Below are 19,745 nucleotides of genomic sequence, written 5' to 3' on the forward strand. Positions count from 1 at the left end.
GCTGCTGTTGTTCGTTCACCCAATCGACGTATGCCCGACGCATTCCATGGTCACCACGCTCTAATTTTTGTACCAGTTGGACTTTATATGGATGTAGGTGCAAGTCCAAATGCAAAATTCGCCACAATGATGTGTTTGACAAGCCCAATTGCTGAGCACGCCGTGGAATCGAAACATTCGGGTCATCCTCCACACTGGCAGCAACAGCAGCAATATTTTCGGCAGAACGCACATTACGATGATGCATAGGTTTCACAATATCCGATACGGATCCAGTTTGTTCGAATTTGCGCACTACATTAGCGATTGTGTGCTCTGTAGGCCGTCCATGACGACCAAAATCCGTCCGTAATGCTCGAAAAACATTTGCCGGTTTTTCATCATTTTTATAGTATAATTTAACAAAAAACACGTTGTGCGATGCTAAAATGATCCATATTGTAAAATGGCAGACATTCAACTAACGATATGACGCTTTGGTTGACAGCTATGTCAAACGGTTGTCAGCGCAGGGCTGTTTTCGGAAGCCCGAAATGGAAAACCCTGTAACATATAAACTGTTTTTCTCAGAAAATCGCGAATGATTTTGATTCCGAAATTCGGAACTAAGAGATATGTAAATAAAAAAAATGCAACCAAAATCGAAACAGAAGCAGAGACACAAAGCCCAGGCAAAAACTATGGATGGGTTATACCTATGATATAACCGCAAGGTCGACGTAGGACTGCCGTCGGCTTAGTAATCAATTGTATTTCTTGAATTAGCAATAATCCCTCATTGGGTACGATATCGCCGCTGCGCAGAGCTATCTTTTGTGTGTATTGATGAAATTATTGATTAAACTAGTGAATAAATGAAACTATTTACGAATTCAATTGCAAGCAAATCCCAATTTAAGTCAATTCATGCATTAAAGTAGTAGTTATCGCTGCAAATAGTTATCAACATTCTGCCTAATCATCAAACGGTATGCGTAGAAGTTCAGTGAGCTGGCGACATTAAGAGATATCTTCCAATGCAGTCTTGAATAATCGAGCCAAAGCGTTGCATTTGTACCCGCTTTTGTGGACCGTGTTGGCAAAACGAATTACGGAGTGTAAAAAATGCAAGCGAGTTCAAATGTACCCATAGTTTGCACTTATTTTGCAATGCCATTTTCCCCTGGCTCTATGGTTTTAAAGTCTGTGTTAGGGAAACATACATTCATTCCAGCGATCGTACCTCAATCGTTGCGCAATCATAGTTGAGTGGATTTCCGAATGGTACTCGCTTATATACCGATTGTTGTGATTTCAAATGTCTGTTTTGAAAGCAATTTCATTCAAGCACCCCAGAAATTAAAGACGTAGTCCTACGTCAAAACCCAACGAACCACCCCTCTCCGTCAATTATTCTTTTCTACAAATCCTGCCGGAGGTATTCGTTGAACGGTCGCTGACGGGTCGTTACGTTGACAGTGTATGTGAATGTTACTTTTAGAATTGCATGGGAGAATAATTGACGTAACGTAACGTTGTGGAAATAATCGGCCGGTTTGTCGGCTAACCACGAATCGATCCGATTTTTGGTTTCATCAAAATTGGAGAAGTATTGCCCGATGTTTAGGATTATCGCAATGGACCTACTTTTCATTGCAAAAAAAACCTTAGTTTTATGCCGTTGGAGCAGTTGTTCGCATGTGAATAAACGGCATTCGACGTCTCGTGGCTTCAATTCATACGGCACCCAATGGCTATCTTTCGGATCATTCCCATTGCTTTTAAACGACTGGATATGGTTTGCTGAGCTTCTCCAAGTATATCTGCAAGTTCTTGTTGCGTTTGTGACGGATCTTGATCGAGTAAAGCCACCAATTCTTCACTTTCGGATCATTCCCATTGCTTTTAAACGACTGGATATGGTTCGCTGAGCTTCTCCAAGTATATCTGCAAGTTCTTCTTGCGTTTGTGACGGATCTTGATCGAGTAAAGCCACCAATTCTTCATCTTCAAACTTTTTTGGCGGCCCGGAACGTTCTTTGTCTTCCAAGTCAAAATTACCACTTTCAAACCGTGCAGACCACGTCTGACACGTTCGCTCAGTTGGAGCATGGTCACCATAAACTTTCACCAAAATGGGATGACTTTCCGCAGCTTTTTTCTTCATATTGAAGTAATGAAGTAACACTCCCCGCAAAAACACTCTCGTTGGTACGAAATTCGACATATTCGAAGTGGCGGAAAACTATGTTGTTTACGCTTCAACTTTTTGACATATACTGAAAAAGACGCGCAATAACAGTAGCTTTCCAACGAATGTATGAAAATTTGATTCACTGGAATAATAATCAAGTTACGCCATCTGTTGTAAAACCGAAGAAACTTACCGGTACACCTAGTACCGGTATATTCTTTTAAAAAACTCCTAACCAGATCGATGACCTAAACATGAAATAATGACACAAAAAATCAAATTACATAAAGCACAACAAAGTCAAGTCCGAATGAAACCACTGATCTTGAACGATCGCATAATGATAACAAAGCGGGTCTGTTTTCAATTCACGTAACATCCGTCAATTTGGTACAACCAAAATTATCTCAGATCGTTAGCGAATATGACAAATCAAACATAGCACCAAAAATGTTTGGAAAGCATCCAGTGTGTGAGCACCGATTCTAACTCATCTAATAATCCGTTCGTTACATATGCCTACACATCTTCCGTTTTATTTTCAAACAGCTGATGCTGTGCCCAATAAAGATCCGGAAAAAATAAAGTTATTGGGGGCAAAGCTACCGTTCGGTATTTCCCCCCGAAGGGAACCGTGAATTTTGCACATTAAATAATTCCAGCAACATGCACCGTTCGCAATGGTAGTAACGAGTTTGTACAATTTGTGGTTGATCGCAGGTACCCAAAACCCTCTGAACTCGCTGCTGTCGCTGCTGGTGGGACGACGTTCAGAGTTACATTCCGTTGAAAATTGCTTAATTTAAGCACGGCTCAACCTCGTATGGTGCAGCCAGCAGTCGCTAGCACCACTCTCACTTTTCTTTTGGAAGCCACTTTCGCTTACGTCGGCGGCTACCTTGCTGCTGTTGCTCTGCTGATATTGCGGAACCTCGCCGCCAGCGAACGAAACCTGCTGACCGACCGCCGTGTGTATGCGCGAATGCGTCGCCGATGTCGTCGTCGATGATGGTGGCCGTTGTTGTTGTTGACTGGATGGAACTTTGGCACTGCGGTGACGACTTCCATAACGAGGCTTTTTGCAGCTGACCGGTTCAACCTGCCTCCAACGAGAGCCTGCTGAGTGTTGCCGTCAGATCTCGCACTGAACGAACGAATTGAACCAAACGGTTTTTCGAGTTTTGCTGAGGTCTGTGTGTGTGCCTTGGCGCAGGGTTGCTGTAAACGCGACGAGTCAGCATGTCATTGGTCGCGAAAAGCCGCCAAGGAGGATAGAAGCGAGTCAAAGCAAATGCAAGCCCAAAACGAGTCATCGGGTCTCGTCCCAAAGGTCATGTGAGAAAGCCGGACTGCAGCCATGAAGACAGACAAGGTTGGTAGCGTTTTGGAGAGAGAACTTTCGCGTTTAACAGATGTTCCATCATTAATACAATTATCTAACTGCTGAACACTACAATGGTTGAACACTAATATCATCGTTACTTCAGTTGTAATAAAAGCCAACCAAACAAGCGGAAGATAGATAGGAAAATTATTTATTTATTTTAAATAAAAAAAGTTGTATCAAAGATAGCGAAAAATGGATGATGCAGTCGTTTTCCAATAATTTTTTACTTTTTGTTTCGACTCAAATGAAAATACTCTACAGATTACGTCATATTATGCTCCTTATTCTATTGCTGGAGGTATATTTGTTCATCCCAAAGCCGAGAATTTTGCTGACTGATTGAGCTTGAGTTTGACTTGGACTGTACAATTAGATTGCTCTTCGTGGTTGACCTGAACCAACCAAATTGCGCAAAGAACACACAGAATAACGCTTGGGACTAGCAAACCATTCTCGTTGTGCAATTTTCGGTGATTCGAGCTTTTGAATGGTCAATAACGACGCCGGCCACGTCCTTACAGTCACCAGGGGAAGGGAATGAATGTTAGTATGGTATCCTCCGCCCGAAGGCCAGAGGGGTCGCCTCCATAGCGTGGTTCCTGAGCGATTATCTAGTAAGGGATAGTTGTCAGTGGGGGGAGATAAGATTCAAGATTCACTGAGGTAAGTGATGTGATTATGTATACGCTATCACTCAATGAAACTGAAATCCGAAAATCTCATGTGTCACAACACGCGGCAGAGATTATCTTTAGGTATCCTGCGAAGGAAATCCATTAAGTTTAATTGGATTGACTTTATTTTCTATTATTTATCGCACGAATTTTTTATCGAAATTCAATCGTGTCGGCCAAGAGTTAATTTTGGGAAACCTGAGAAGGTAAGAGAGAACGAGAGAGAACTCTTTTAAAAGCAACTAGTGATATGTTCTCTTATCCTTTATACATACACTATACAGAACTCTAATACATAAATCTATATAAACACGTATGTAATATTAGGTAGGGAAAAAAGTAATCAATTATTTTGGGTGGAATTCAAAACTATTTTTAATATGCTTTGGATTGTCCGATTTGGGTCAAATATGCTCCATTTTGTTGTAAAATTTGATGCTATTCTAAAGGTAGCTTCATAATGTCTCATAGAGGTCTTGTCCCTTATTGGCAAAAACCTCTAGCAATAGTAATAGTAATCGCTTGCTGCCACATGCCGGACTACATGGTGGATGCATCAAAACATCCCAATCAAACTCTCGGAATTGTGTGGCCTTGCGTTGTCCTGATGGAACACAACACCTCTTCTGTTGGCCAATTCTGGACGATTCTGGTCAATCGCTAGCGTCAAACGGTCCTTTTATTGACAGTAGAGATCTTAATTTAGATTATCGCACTAAAAGAACATTTTTTGAAAAAAATAAAAAAATATGGAAAGAATAACAAAGTTTAAAAAATGTACTAAATTGCACGTATTCTACGGTTGTAGTATCGGCACCATAAACACCATTCACAATTTCAGCGACCTGGCTTGCATTTTCGCATTTATAAAAGAAAAAGTGTAAAATGTCCCGATTTTTCTCTTTGTTGACCTCCATTGTAACTCACAACTGAATGGAACAAACAGAAGAAAGCAAAATATTTTTTCTAGGGTGAAATTTAGAGACGAAACAAATGGTTTAAAGTGCCAATAAAAATAGCTATCCCGATTTTTCATTCGGAGCTTGTTGCGAAATGTTTATTTACACGATAATATACGCTATGCAAAATATTGACCCATTCGAACTTCATTTATTAGTGTTATAGACGTTAACATTTGAGTTTTTTCACCGGAAATCGGGGTTTTAAAAAAAAAATTTTGATGCCAAATGTCTTACAATTGCGTGACACGTAGAGATTTGCAGTTTTCTCAAAAAAAATTTCTTTGTCAAAAATCGACTTCTCAGACGAAAAAACGACCAAGTGCCAAAAAACAATTTTTTTTCGAGATAACAGTAAATATCGACGAGTAATGCATTTTTAGGACATTTGGCATCAACCTTTTTTTTTAAACCCCGTTCTCTCTGAAATTCGGATATGTTATGTGAAAACAAACTCAAAAAAAAAATATAAAAAATATGGTGCCCTTGGTCCCGAAACCACTATGAAAAACAATTACAACCAATAATTACGAAAACAAAATTCTATTTTTTCCCAAGTGTAATATTTTTCTAAACAAAAAAAGCTCATTGGCTTCAATTTTATATGTCGATCATCTGAATCAGTTCAGTAGTTCAAAAGTTACAAATTGTTGTGGTAGAAAAAAATGGGTAAAAAATTATTTTTCGAGTTAATTTTGGAAAATCAAAACTCAAGAACAAAAAACAACGCCTCTCTGATTTTTAGATATGTTTGGAAAAAAACCTCAGCTTTCAAGAAAAAATATAAAAAAAAATAGCGCCCTTGGTCCCGAGGCCATGAAAACTATAAAAAACAAATACAATCAATAATTATGACAAAAAACCTTTTTTTTTTGCAAGAAACAAACAAAAACTTTTGTTTTTTAGATTTTAGTTATGCTAAGCAACTTTTCATACTTGAAACCGTAAAATAGGATGGGGAGGGTGGTGGTAATGTCCATATTTATTCAAACCGATCAAAAAATCATCTAACTACTTCGACTGGCCCGTAAGATACTCGCTGAGTTGTGCAGTAGAGGTACACAATTCAAATTCGAATAACAAGAATTCATTTGTCAGAATTCTGTTCCTTAGTTGATCGTACATTTTGAATGATTTACCTATCGACAGATCTGGGTCGAAGAACCAATTAAGTGTAATAACAATCCGCACTGTATTTGAATTTGAATTCAATAAGAAACTACATTACAGTTAACATTTTTTACAACAAACTACTGATTATTTCGATACAAAACAATTCAAATATTGTTTGAAGCAACTTGATTGAATGACGATTGGCAGTACAATGATTCAAGAAAGATCTCTCTTTACATTACAACAATAAAACTATAGTATTTTGCAGGTATTTGAGTGTAGATTGATTCCTCTGTTTTGATTATAACGTTTGCTCTTCGGTTCTCAAAATGGCGTCCAAGAAAGTGGAGTAACGCTTGAAAACCAGTATAATTTTCATCAGCGCGAGTTCATAACAAATACATCTCTCGGTACGAAGTGTGTCAAATTCTTAAACACGAGAGCGCCGAATGAACACAGCGCCGAATTCAGACACCTCAAATCGCTTCTCACTTGTATGATGCGCCCCACATTTTCTAAAACACTTATAAAATTGTAGCGCCCGTTTTGTCTTCGCTCGTTCTAAGCAAAGCACAGCGCTCCTTCATACCAACCGTATAGATAGGATATAAGGGATAGAAGTTTCACACGACGATTGTAAGGGGAAAGTGGCCGACCTTTTTCAAGACCACGAAAATATCGAAGTTCGCCAAAATATCTGGTTTGGTAACTGCGGCTGAAAAAGCCATTTTCATCGCCACCATCGACCTAGACATATACGTCAAGGAATACCTGGAGAAACGTTAGCCGCATTTCCTCAACAAACACTACAAACCCGTTCTGTTTTAGCAGTTCAAAACAAGCTGACACGTTGTTCTTCCTTGTTTTGCGTCATGGCAAGTCTTCGTTTCGGCTTGAGTTGTGGATGCGTCCAAATTACTCGCTCGCTGATGTGTCTGGGATTGTAATCATTGCATTAAACTGACGCCATTGCATTAAGGTTCTGAGCTACACAATTGTGCGGGGAATCATCAGGCAGGCTTCATAACCCGCACGTTACAATAGCACATCTTTGCTGTACTAAAACCCATTTTTATATGCTTTCACGTGCGTTGATTCTACTTTTTTGATGCTATTATAGACGATTGTTTGGTAGTGCAAATTATGCAGCCGTGAGATAGCGGAAGCAGCAAGGGGAGATAGCGGAAGGGGATTATTTGCGCTAGGATATGACTAATGGATCTCTGCTTAGGCAAATATTCAGTTTTGTTAAATGTTAGAATCAGTTAACATCGCATATTTTCCGTCATCATAAGCGCTTCGTTGATACATTTGACATTGCAGAAATGCATTGAACTGGCGCTATGGCGAAGCAGGCGTTAAGGATGTGCGCCACATAATTATTTGAGGAATATCAAGCAAGACCATCGGTAGTGCCGTGCTGGAATGTTATGAATTATTCGGGTTCGTGTGGCATTCACAAAACTGCCCTCAAAACGATGACATCTGAAGCAATGCAACTATTTTCGAGGCAATTAAAATTAACAGAAAGAGTCTATTTCGTTTATCTAGTCACCAAGAAAATAAATGTAATTCTGGTATTTTGTATGGAATTTGGTTTCACTTGCCAGCATCGGCGTAGTGAGGGTAGACAGCGCCCCGCCAAACGATGAAAATAGCGCCCCAAAAAGTACCACTTTCTCGATTTTTTCGCTAGTTTTGAGATTGTGATATTTTGAATAAATATGAGGAAAACTACTCACATATACCAATGTTTACTTTGAGCAGACTATTTGTATTTAGAAGGCAGCTTCGCTTATTCTGTAGCCAAATCTTTGCTTTGCGCAAAATGGTCCAAAATGGCATTAAAATCAAAATCTAAGCGATTCTTTCTCGTTCGAATGAATTGCCAAGCCATTGAGTCGGCCTTGGCTTATTTTCGAACGCAGATAATTTTCAATTAATTTAGGCTTGCTGAAACTGCGTTCGCACGACTGGAAGAGTCAGTAAAATTCGTAGCGCCGTCTCGATTTTAGGGGAAAAATTCATTGAGAGAATATCTGAGAATAAAGTTCAAGATGCCTAAAGGCATCGAAGAGTTCAGGTTCTTAATTTGCGTCTTAAACACTTCCACCTCTGATACAAGTTCCTCTGTTTCAGCATCTGATCCATGATCCTGATCCAATTTATCCATTCTCGTATATGTTAGTCAGTCTCTCGTTATAAATGAAAAAAGCAATATTCGTTATAGCAGGAGTGGCCAAACTTCTCACCAATCCAATACGATAAGTCACCGTTAATAAGTAGTAGTTTGATTGTAAAATTGTTAAAGTGAGAATAATTATTTCTTATCAAAAAGTAGTTAGTTATAACAACAATAGTCTCTTTTATTTTTTATGTTTTTTTATTTTTATTGTGAACAACTTTATTTTAAACACATTTTATTGTGAATGTTTGTTTTGTATCTGATAAAGCGCTGGAACCATTAGGTTGTATATTTTCGACATGTTTTTAATAATTTTTGTTCAAATGCACTCAAATTTTATTTGCAAACAGGCTGCCAAATAGTAATCTATCAAAAAAGAGCGATGTTTTGTTTTGATTGTACTCAGAGTAAAAAATATTTTATTCGGGTATGAGTATATCCGAAAAAAGTTATCAACAACACTTTTCCTCGCAAAGTTAATTCCAATAAGTACAGTAAATATATTTTGGAAATTTAAATACTTTTGAAATCAAGAGCTTCATCTCTCTTGGTTTTAAAAATATATAGGCTATGAAATCAATAAGAACAAATACAATCAATAATAACGAAAGCAGAATTCAAATTTTCTGCAGTTATAGTATTTTTCCAAAAAAGACCAGCTAATTGGCTTTAATTAAAAAAAAAAGTCATTTTTGGGAAAAAAGAGTTTCTCGGACAACCTTAAAATGGAAATGGTCACCCTAATGAAAGAAATAAAAAAATACGGATCTAATGTTTTGCGATAAGGAACAAAACTACCAATTTTCGCGAAAATCTGAGAACCACTATATCGGATAAGCATGGAATGGCTGTGTATATACGTTTTGTTTTCGGATGTTTTACAAAATGTGACTACTTTCTAGTCGAATTTCTAACTATTTTCTATTTATACGATAAGTATCTTTGGGAGCTGCGACCGACACTGATATTATGTAAACGCTCTTGATGCGGACTAAATGAAGAGCTCAAGAAGAAAAATTCGGGGCAAAACGTGTTCACTAACTATAGTGCCAAATTTCTCACAACATCGGATTTCTATATTTTTGCGCACAGTATTTGCTGATGGATATAATCAATTTTGCAATGATTCGTAAATCCATTATGACTTCCAACAGAGCTTCATAAGTCGTAATCGATACCAATTTTTGTATTGGAAATCATGCTTTACTTGAACGAGTTGTATATGTCGTTTGTTGATACATTACAAAAATACATACAAATACAAAATACATTATTGACATATTCTGCAAACACATTCTTTTGGATACAGATAACTATGTGGTATCAGTTGATTCGTCGAGTTGTAAGAATGCAACCGGAAATCATCAATACTTTCTAATTTTAACTTTGAGCTTCTGTTCCACGTATAACTGTGTTTCTTGCTAGCGACTTTTTTTAATCAAAGCAATTATTTCAGATTCATTGTTAAAATTATCAAATAATAATTCTCCTGATGCAATAAAACACCTTTCACCGCCTTCAAAGACTTCTTATGCTTTGATAAAATATCATTTACTTCAAATGATGCAATTGTGACTGTTTTTTACTTCGAATTCGATCTCCTTTTGTGCATGACGGATTTTTGTTACGTGTAAATATCAGGCTACACGATTAGTCGCCCGCGATCTACACTTTGCCCACTCCTACGCTATAGCTTCTCCACGCTGTTCCAAATGTATTCACAGGGAACCCGGTTTGGAAGGTCGCAAAAAACGCTTTTTTTTGCATTTTTTGGAAGTTTATGCCCTCAGAAATGTTGTACTGAAATGATTTTTCGATATTTGATTTCGTTGGAAAGATATAAGTCAAAAAGATGAGGTCACCTCAAAGGATATAGTGTTGCTGTACGATTTTTTAAACGCGTTTTTCTCCGGAAACCATGTTTTTTTAGCTTGGTGTATCGATGCATCAGGATTTAATCGATCGATTTAACTCAAATTTGCTTTCAGCATGTAGAAATGGATTATCTGAAGCGTTACATAGCCATTTTCTGATATTTCATTTTTTAAAGTTTTTTATGAGCTTTCAAACACCGATTTTTCATGAAAAATAACTTATTTTTAACAAAAAATGGCAACAATTTTGATATTGTTTCTGATTTTTTCGGAAAAACCCTTAGGTATTAAGGTACTGTCCTTAATGTTTCGAAATATTTATTGGAATTCGTTCTGCGACACCCCGTTGCTTCAGAACAGATACCAAGGTACCGATTTTCACACAGCATCTACGCATCCAGCTGTCAACAGCGTAATGATCATTATTCGTACATTCAACAATAACCAAAATACCCGAATATTTCACTTTATTCCGGAAAAAAATCACGAAAATTCATTATTTTTCGACCCTCCAGAAAGGGGCCTGCCTTTAAGCAAAAACTATAAAACAACACATAGCATGGAGGGGCGCCCATTTTGCGAAAATTAAGGAGAGGTTATTGGTTTCATGTACGGACAAAACAATTAATCATGATGGATGTGTATTTTACTCAATTGAAAGATGACATATAATACCGGGAACTATGAATTTGAAAATTTTTGAATTTTGGCAAATGCCGGGTTTGCCGCCCGCACACTACGCTACTGCTTGCGAGTAGCAAAACATTTTCCGCTAAGGATGCCAGCTGTGCTCATCTCGAGCATGAGAAAATAATGCAACTTTTTCTGAGGCCTGTAATATTAACAGAAGCGTTTCTCTTGAGAATAGCACAAAAGGTAAGAAGTGTTTATATATTTAGTCGTTTCAAGCCACCAATGTAAGGCTCTGTATACATGATATACTGAACGCTTGCTTGATGCTGGTTGGTTTACGTTGTGCGAACGATGTCTAGAGGTGCGATTCCACTGAAGCAATACTAAATAACATGTAGCATGATGTTTGATACTTGCATATATTGCCATTGTTATTGTTTCCATGCGGTGCCAAGGATAGATTGATATAGTTATGAGATGTGAAATAACGAGTGTATGTCAATTGCGAAATAGGCCATCGGTATAGCGTTCGACATGAAAACAATTGCGACATAAACTCAGCTTGTGTTTGCTCTGTGAGGACAAAAATGAATCATCAAATTATCGTCACCTGATTCTATGATAAAATCTATTTCAGGGCGACCAAACCGTTAACGGTTATTTTATAAATTTCGCAGCATTCTGAAATAATATCCGAAGTTATAAACAAGCGACTTGACTAAAATAACAGCGTAGTCCTACGTCAACAAAGCGGTGGGGTTTAAGACACAACCTCCTATAACTTTTTTTTCCGAAATAAGATGATCTATATATATATATATATATATATATATATATATATATATATATATATATATATATATATATATATATATATATATATATATATATATATATATATATATATATATATATATATATATATATATATAAATGGATTTCTCTCTGTCTGTCTGATTCTTATGGACTCGGAAACTACTGAACCGACATGAAAATTGGTATGTAGGGGTTTTTGGGGTCGGGGAAGGTTCTTATGATATTTCCAGACCCCTCCCCCCTCTCTAAGGGGGGGGGAGGTGTTTGTCATACAAATGAAACACAAATTTCTTCATTACTCGAGAGTTAAACATGCAAACGAAACCAAATTTGGCATGTGGAGGTTTTAGGGTGCAATAAATGTTTTTACGGTGGTTAGACACTCCACCACCCTCTTTAGGGGGGGCTACCATACAAATGAAACACACTTTTTGCATAACTCGAGAATTAATCAAGCAAATGGAATATGATTTGACATGTGGAAGTTTTAGGGTTTAATAAATCTTTCTATGATGGTTGAACACTCCACCCCCCCTCTCTAAGGGGAGGCTGCCATACAAATGAAACACAAATTTCTGTATAACTCGGGAATTAATCAAGCAAATAGAACGAAATTTGGCATGTGAATGTTTTAGGGTGTAATAAATGTTTCTATGGTGGTTAGACACTCCAACCCCCTCTCTAAGGGAGAGCTGCCATACAAATGAAACACAAATTTCTGCATTATTTGAGAATTAATCAAGCAAATGAAACGAAATTTGACATGTGGAGGTTATAGACTGCAATGAATGTTTTTACGGTGGTTAGACACTCCATTCCCCTCTCTAGAGGGGGCTGCCATACAAATGAAACACAAATCTCTGCATTATTCGAGAATTTAGCAAGCAAATGAAACCAAATTAGGCATGCGAAGGTTTTAGGGGACACAAAACGTTTCTATAGTGAATAGACATTCCTCCCGTCTCTCTGAAGGAGAGGGGGGCTGCCATACAAATGAAACATACATTTCCGCATAATTCAAGAACTAATCAAGCGACGAAACCAAATTTGGCATGTGGAGGTTTTAGGATGCAATCAATGTTTCTTCTGTGGTTTCGACACTCCTCCCCCCTCTGTTAGGGTGGGCTGTCATGCAAATGAAAAACAAATTTCTGCAAAACTCGAAAACCAATCAAGCAAATGGAGCCAAATTTGGCATGTGAAGATTTTAGGGGGCACGAAACGTTTCTATGGCAAATAGACACTCCTCCCCCCTCTCTAAGGGGAGAAGAGGGAAGGGGTCTGTCTTTATTCTATCATACTTTCTATGTCAAACATTTATTCCATGTTACGGAGAAACATGTTATTTGCAAGTGGTTGAAAAATCTTGAACGAGAATTGTGTCTGAAAATAATTTGATATTATAATGATGAGCTTTGGTAGAAGTACTAGTATTTTTTTAGTAAAAGGTAAATTCAACGGGGTCGATTAGAAGATCAATCAAAGAACAGTTCTGCGATTGTGCTCATGAATTTGCGCTTAGTAAGAAAACGTGAATGTTTGAAGGTATTGATAACAGAAAACAAATTGTTGGCGGGACGAGGTTTGCCGGGTCAGCTAGTGTTCAATAAAAATTAAACTCAACTACATGTATGTTTCTTTGATCGTTCCACTCTTTGCCATGAAAAACAGAATCGCACTCGCTTAATACTTAAGCTGTTATACAAATTTCACAAAAAATATTCTTATATGAAATTTTTGGGTTAGAAGTTCGTCATTTGTCATCTAGCATTTTAAAGTAATTATCAAATTAAAACATATCACCTCCATGCGATTGAAGCATTTCGCTCAATCCAAAGCCACACAAGCAATAGCTCTGACTTCTTTCATTAGATGGTCGGTATGCTGTAATTGCTTGCTCATTAAACATGCATCATGATTCCGTATTGCGGTTCCGACCGTCCGGAATAGGGGGAGACACGGAAGAGCAGCTACAAACAGAACCGTTTTCGCGGCTGCACCTTAGCACCGTCGTCGTAATGATGCATCGCAATAGAAAGTGTGAATCATCGCGAAAGCATGGGAAACAGAGGAGAGGGAGAGAGATGAAAAGGAAACCAGCAGGGTAAATACCTTGTACTTGGATCTATTGCTTAGATTTAACGGATCCGAATTCAGTTATCTTGCGCTTTATCTTATATTTTTGGTTAATTCTAGAGATGAGAAACCAATCACTTGCAGATGACTCGAAGTTAGTAGAATGACATATTTCCTATCGGGAATGGCGATATAAGGACATTGAGGAAAAGGAGACAAACGTGAGTTTTTAATGATTTCACATGTTTTAACATTCGCCGGCGGAAGCTATAGAAACAAAACCAACCGACGATGAATATTAAGGAAAGAAAGAAACGTTCTTAGAGAAAGCCATGTTTCGAACTGAGCAAAAACATTGCAATTAGTTTCACAAATTTTAACCGTGTCTAATTTAGAAATAATATTACGGCAATTCAGCTGTAAGACAGTGATATCCTCGATATCCAATTCAACGAACCTGTTATCAATGCAGCGCTGTGATGGAAGATTAAGACTGGTGCCATCTACAAGGAAAATAAAAGAGAAAATATAATCAGGCGGCGGTAAACACGCGGTGAGCCCGCGCACGTGATGGCAAATGCTTCAGGTAATCTGATCACATAGCTCCGATCAGCCGTGATTTATGAAACTACAAATCTAGTTTAACCGAATGCGGTTGCACCGCATCGCGGTTTCATCTGCTGTTATTAAAAGTTAGCAGAATCAAGGCGAAGGAAGATTTATCCCTTGGACCACAGCTGCACTCAAAGCGGAACAAGATTAATCAGAGTGTCATTCAACCCATTCTGCCTTTGCTACTAAACAATCGCTCGTAATAAGCCGTACGCACGCAGGTTTAGAAAAACAATTTTGAAATGACTTTCTACGTCTGTTTACCCATCAAATCAAATCATGATCGCACGCAACGTCTGGGAAGAGTAGTTTTCCGACAACACGCATTTCCCAACATGGATAACCGATTGATGACCAACCAAAACCAGTCCGTTTAGTGGTTAGTGCCGATTGATGCTCTAACTCGCTGCTCCGTGAGGGTTGGAAGGCGGAGGATTAGGTCTTCTCAGAAAATAAGTGGAAACACGTTATGGTTGGGGCGAGTTGCTGTTGCTAATAAAAAACAGTATTTAACTCATGAATGAAATTGTGCAGACAACACGCTCAAGGAAGGTGAGATTGAAGATGTACCTCTCACCGACGAACGAATGGATTTCCCACTTCATATGAGAGTAGTAAAAATTTCTTTCGTTTTCATTCATGCTTTCTCTCGGCGATGAGTTGCGGACTTTTATGGGTGGATGATAGGCGCTATAAATAAGGACCGATAAGCGATGGGTTAGTCGGTTGGTGTGTTAGGGGATATCGTTGAGTGTTAAAAAGCGCTCGCTAACGACAGCGTTTAATGAAAACTGGATAAAAATTACACTATAAACCTAGTGTGTCATTCAATGACATCCTCCAATTGCAGTTTCAACACATTGATCCACGTTGCCGTGTTTTATAAATATTTATAACGACATTATGGAAATTTCACACATGTTTTCGGGAAATTTCTGTAAAAAGAAAACCATTCTTCTTTCTTCCATTTTTGTGCGTGAAAGTTTGAAGTTGTGACGAACTGTGTTTTTTTATCCCATTTTTTTATTTATCAGGATCATTATCATTTTATCTGTAACAGAGCCGGGTTTTTATCGTGTACATGTACATATGTTTATGTTTCTATAAATTGTAAATTACACAGTAGAAGTAGTAGCCATTTAGGCGTTATGTTTTTCAGTTCCATTACATTATGGTAAATTACACTGTATTTAGCCATTTACGCGTAAGGGTATTCTATCTGTTCTTCCATTGTTCAGCAGACCGGACAGCGGAGACAGTTGATATTGATCATTGTTGGGTTATTTATAGAACAGCAGCCCGATGTTTCTTGCAGAGCAGAGCAGTTGTATGGATGAATCGATCTTTGTTCCACCGTGGATCCATTTCCATCGCTGATGATGGTTGCGTGGACGTAGTGATTCTATAACAACACAAAGATGGTCAATTGAGGGCCCTGAGGTTGAACTCACGATCGATCGCTTAGTAAGCGAACGCGTAACCAAGTGGCTACGAAGACCCCGACGAACTGTGTTTCTTATGTTATGTCTTATATGACCATTTCATGCCAAACTGATATAGTGGTTCTCAGATTTTAGTGAAAAGTGGTAGTTTCGTTCCTTATCGCAAAATATTACACTGGTTTTATTTCATTTCTAATTTAGGGTGGTTCGAGAAATCAATTTTCCCCCTTTATCTGGAAATGAACTCATAACTTTTGAATTATTGAATATTCTTATATAAGATATGCATAGTCAATTTTTTAGATTTTTTCTAATCATCTCAAATATTTTCCAAAGTATTCTGTTATTCTAATTTGGGTTAAGACAAATTCACAAAAATATGGACGACGTAGATCTGATCAGCCGTTCTCCCGTGATGATGAGTTATACGTACTTGGGAAAAACTCTTTTTATATATGAAGATTAACCGCATCGAAAAAATGTTCTACTTTTCGGTCTGTTTCCATCTCAGAAAAAGATCATTGAAAAACATTTGGCCGATTGACAGTATATTGAATTACAAGAAACTGCATTCATGTTATGGGAAACATGATTATAGAATTGAAATTCCTCTTAACATGTCCGTATTACCCCCACCTCCTTTACATGTTCTATTCGTTGAATTGTTTACTTGTTTTACTTTTCCGACGATTTGTGGTTTGAGCAAAAATATTTTGGATAAATTAATTTTCGTTACACGTCGAATTTCATGCCATCTCGACTGGCCTTTGGCAGCACCTTCTCAGATAGCAGTGAAACGTTGTGGGTGTAAAGGCATGGGTCATTCAAGCCCTTTTGCATACTTGAAATATTCGAAAAATAATGAGACAACTTTTTGGAAAAAGCCATTTTTTTTTCTTAAATTTTTTTCAAAAATTTATAACTTAAAAACTATGATACCTACAAAATTCACGTCAAAGGATGAAATGTAGGAAATTGTTGAAATTTTAACGAAAAAATACCTACAATATTTTGGAAAACAATTTCGCTGAAAAAAAAGTTTTTATAAAAATAAAAATTCATTTTTCTCAAAAATGCATTTTCTTAAAATTCCCAAAAATATATATATGAATAGCCCTTACAATTTCCAACAAGTCGTCCACACATCGGAAGATGGGCACTTTAACAGGGAAAAAGTTTTTCTAACAACAACTTTTTTATATTTTCTTTGAAAAAAATACAACTAATCCTAATTTTGTTTAAAGTAAAGATAGCGATATAGTGAATTCGACGAAGTTTTAGATCTTATCTTATTATTAAAATATGAACTTTTGTCGTAGACGTCAACTTTCTATCTGTTATAGTTTTTGGAATATAAGTCATTTTTGTGAGAAGACTCTTGAAAAAAAATGTTTTACTCGTAACATTTTTGTGTGTAAATTCTCACGTTTGACATGTTCTTGACATGTTTCTAAATAGATAAAAGTTAGCAGAGCATGTGAATTGCGATAATTCATACATAAAAATGTTACGAATTAAACATTAATAGTATTTTTTTCAAAGAAAAAAATTAAAAAGTTGTTGTTCGAAAAACTTCTTCCATGTAAAAATCGTCAAATGTATAAAAAACCTGTTGGAAATTTTAGGGGCTATTCATATTAATTTTTTCAGAAGGCATATGTTTTTGAGAAAAATGAATTTTAATTTTCAAAATATTTTTTTTTCAATGAATTTTTTTTCTAAAAAATTCTTTGATTATTTTTAATGAAAACCTTAATTTCCTACATTTCATTCTCTGACCATTTTTTTTAGATGTTATAGTTTTTAAATTAATTTTTTTCGAAAAAAATTGAAAAAACTCAAATTTTTTTTTTAAAAAAACCTACAAAAAAATTTCAGACCTACAAAATTTTAGTCAAAGAATGAAATGCAGGAAATCATTTTGGTTTTCATTAAAAATTATCCAAGAATATTTTGGAAAAAAATTGAAAAAAAATTTAGAAAATTAAAATTCATTTTTCTTTAAAACATATGCTTTTGAAATTCTGAAAGAAATAGATATAAATAGTCCTCAAAATTTCCAGAAAGTTTTCCATACATCGGACGATGGGCACATTTACATTAAAAAAGTTTTTCGACCAACAACTTTTTCATTTTTTTTCTTTGAAAAAATACTATAAATGTTTAATTCGTAACATTTTTATGTATTCGCAAGTTATCGCAATTTACATGCTCTGCTAACTTTTCTCTATTTAGAAACATGGCAAGAACATGTCAAATGGGAGAATTTATACACAAAAATGTTACGAGCTAAAAATTTTTTTTTCAGGTGTCTTCATACAAAAATGACGATAAAACCAAAACCTATAAAAACCTAAAACCTATTCCAAAAAACTATAAAAGATAAAAAGTTGATGCCTTCGACAAAAGTTTATATTTTAACAAGATCTAAAACATTGTCGAATTCACTATATTGCTGCCTTGACTTTAAACAAAATAGGGGTTAGCTGTATTTTTTTCAAAGAAAACATGAAAAAGTTGTTGCTCGAAAAACTTTTTCTCGGTACAAGTGTCCATCTTCCGATGTATGGACAACTTGTTGGAAATTGTAAGAACTATTGATTTATAAATTTTTGGGAATTAAAAAAAATACATTTTTAAGAAAAATGAATTGTAATTTTTAAAATAACTTTTTTGTCAACGAAGTTTTTTTCAAAAATATTTTGGTAATATTTTGTGAAAAATTTCAACAATCCCCTACATTTCATCCTTTGACAAGATTTTTGTAGGTATCATAGTTTTTAAATTATAATTTTTTGTAAAAAATTAAGAAAAAAAATTCGGCTTTTTCCAAAAAGTAGTCTAATTGTCTTTCGAATATTTCAAGTATGCAAAGTTGCTTTAATGACCCATGTCTTTACACCCACAACGTTTCACTACTATCTGATATGGTGCTGCCAACTCCTAATACGAGTTGGCATGAAATTCGTCATATGCCTCATTTTAAATTTCGTGAAGTGATCAAAGACGTAGACGTAGACGTAGTTTTACGTCAAAACAACTTTGGCTAAAATGGTGCATACTCGCAGTGATTCTAAGGTGTCATGAGCCTGCATAGGTTTTTTTCATTCTAGACATTCTAGACAAGGTTAAATTGCAAAATCACGCGAAGATTGAAAAATTGGGAGTATGTTGATACATCCTTCTTTTCATCATTGATTATTTTCGTTGAATTGATGGGAAGCCGACCTATAGCAGATTCATGAGGTTCTCTAGTTAAAATATTGATTGAACTGAATAGTGAGTACACGAGCTCAGATACAACCTATAAGAAAAGCAGCTTCACGCCTTAACTTAAATTTAAGTCACAGTTTACGCGATAGTTTGACGTGAGAAATTCTATCAAATGCTTTAGAAAAATCGCGTAACGTAACGTACGTAACGAGTAGATGCTCGAAGTGAGTGAAATAAGTGAAAACTAAAAACAGAGACATCAGCTAGATTTAAAACAGAATCAGAACCTGGAAGATCGACTTGGAAGATGAAGCTCTTCTGAAATAAGTCCTGTTTATCTTGGAGCGCACCTAGTACCCGTTCTGGGTAACGAATGGAAAAACCTGAAAACATCAACCTTCCAAGAAAAATCAATCAAATGGTGCATCATCACATCGATCGAGTGGTCATCACAGCGTACTACGCAACATCTTGGAAAACTATGTGCAAACAGAGCAGAAAAGTTAATGAACCGAAACGATTACATCTCGATCTCGATCAAATTTAAATTCAATGAAAATGTTGCAAAAACATGATGTCACTCACGCA

General features: G+C 36.5%; 1 protein-coding gene across 5 annotated transcripts in view; it reads right to left on the reverse strand.

Moving 5' to 3' along the window:
- Positions 1 to 19,745, reverse strand: part of LOC129774736 (rho GTPase-activating protein conundrum) — a 231,034-nt gene that overhangs the window by 159,637 nt on the left and 51,652 nt on the right. The gene's annotated exons all lie outside the window — the stretch shown is intronic.

This window comes from Toxorhynchites rutilus, chromosome 3, assembly GCF_029784135.1.
Source record: "Toxorhynchites rutilus septentrionalis strain SRP chromosome 3, ASM2978413v1, whole genome shotgun sequence".
NCBI lineage: Eukaryota > Metazoa > Arthropoda > Insecta > Diptera > Culicidae > Toxorhynchites > Toxorhynchites rutilus.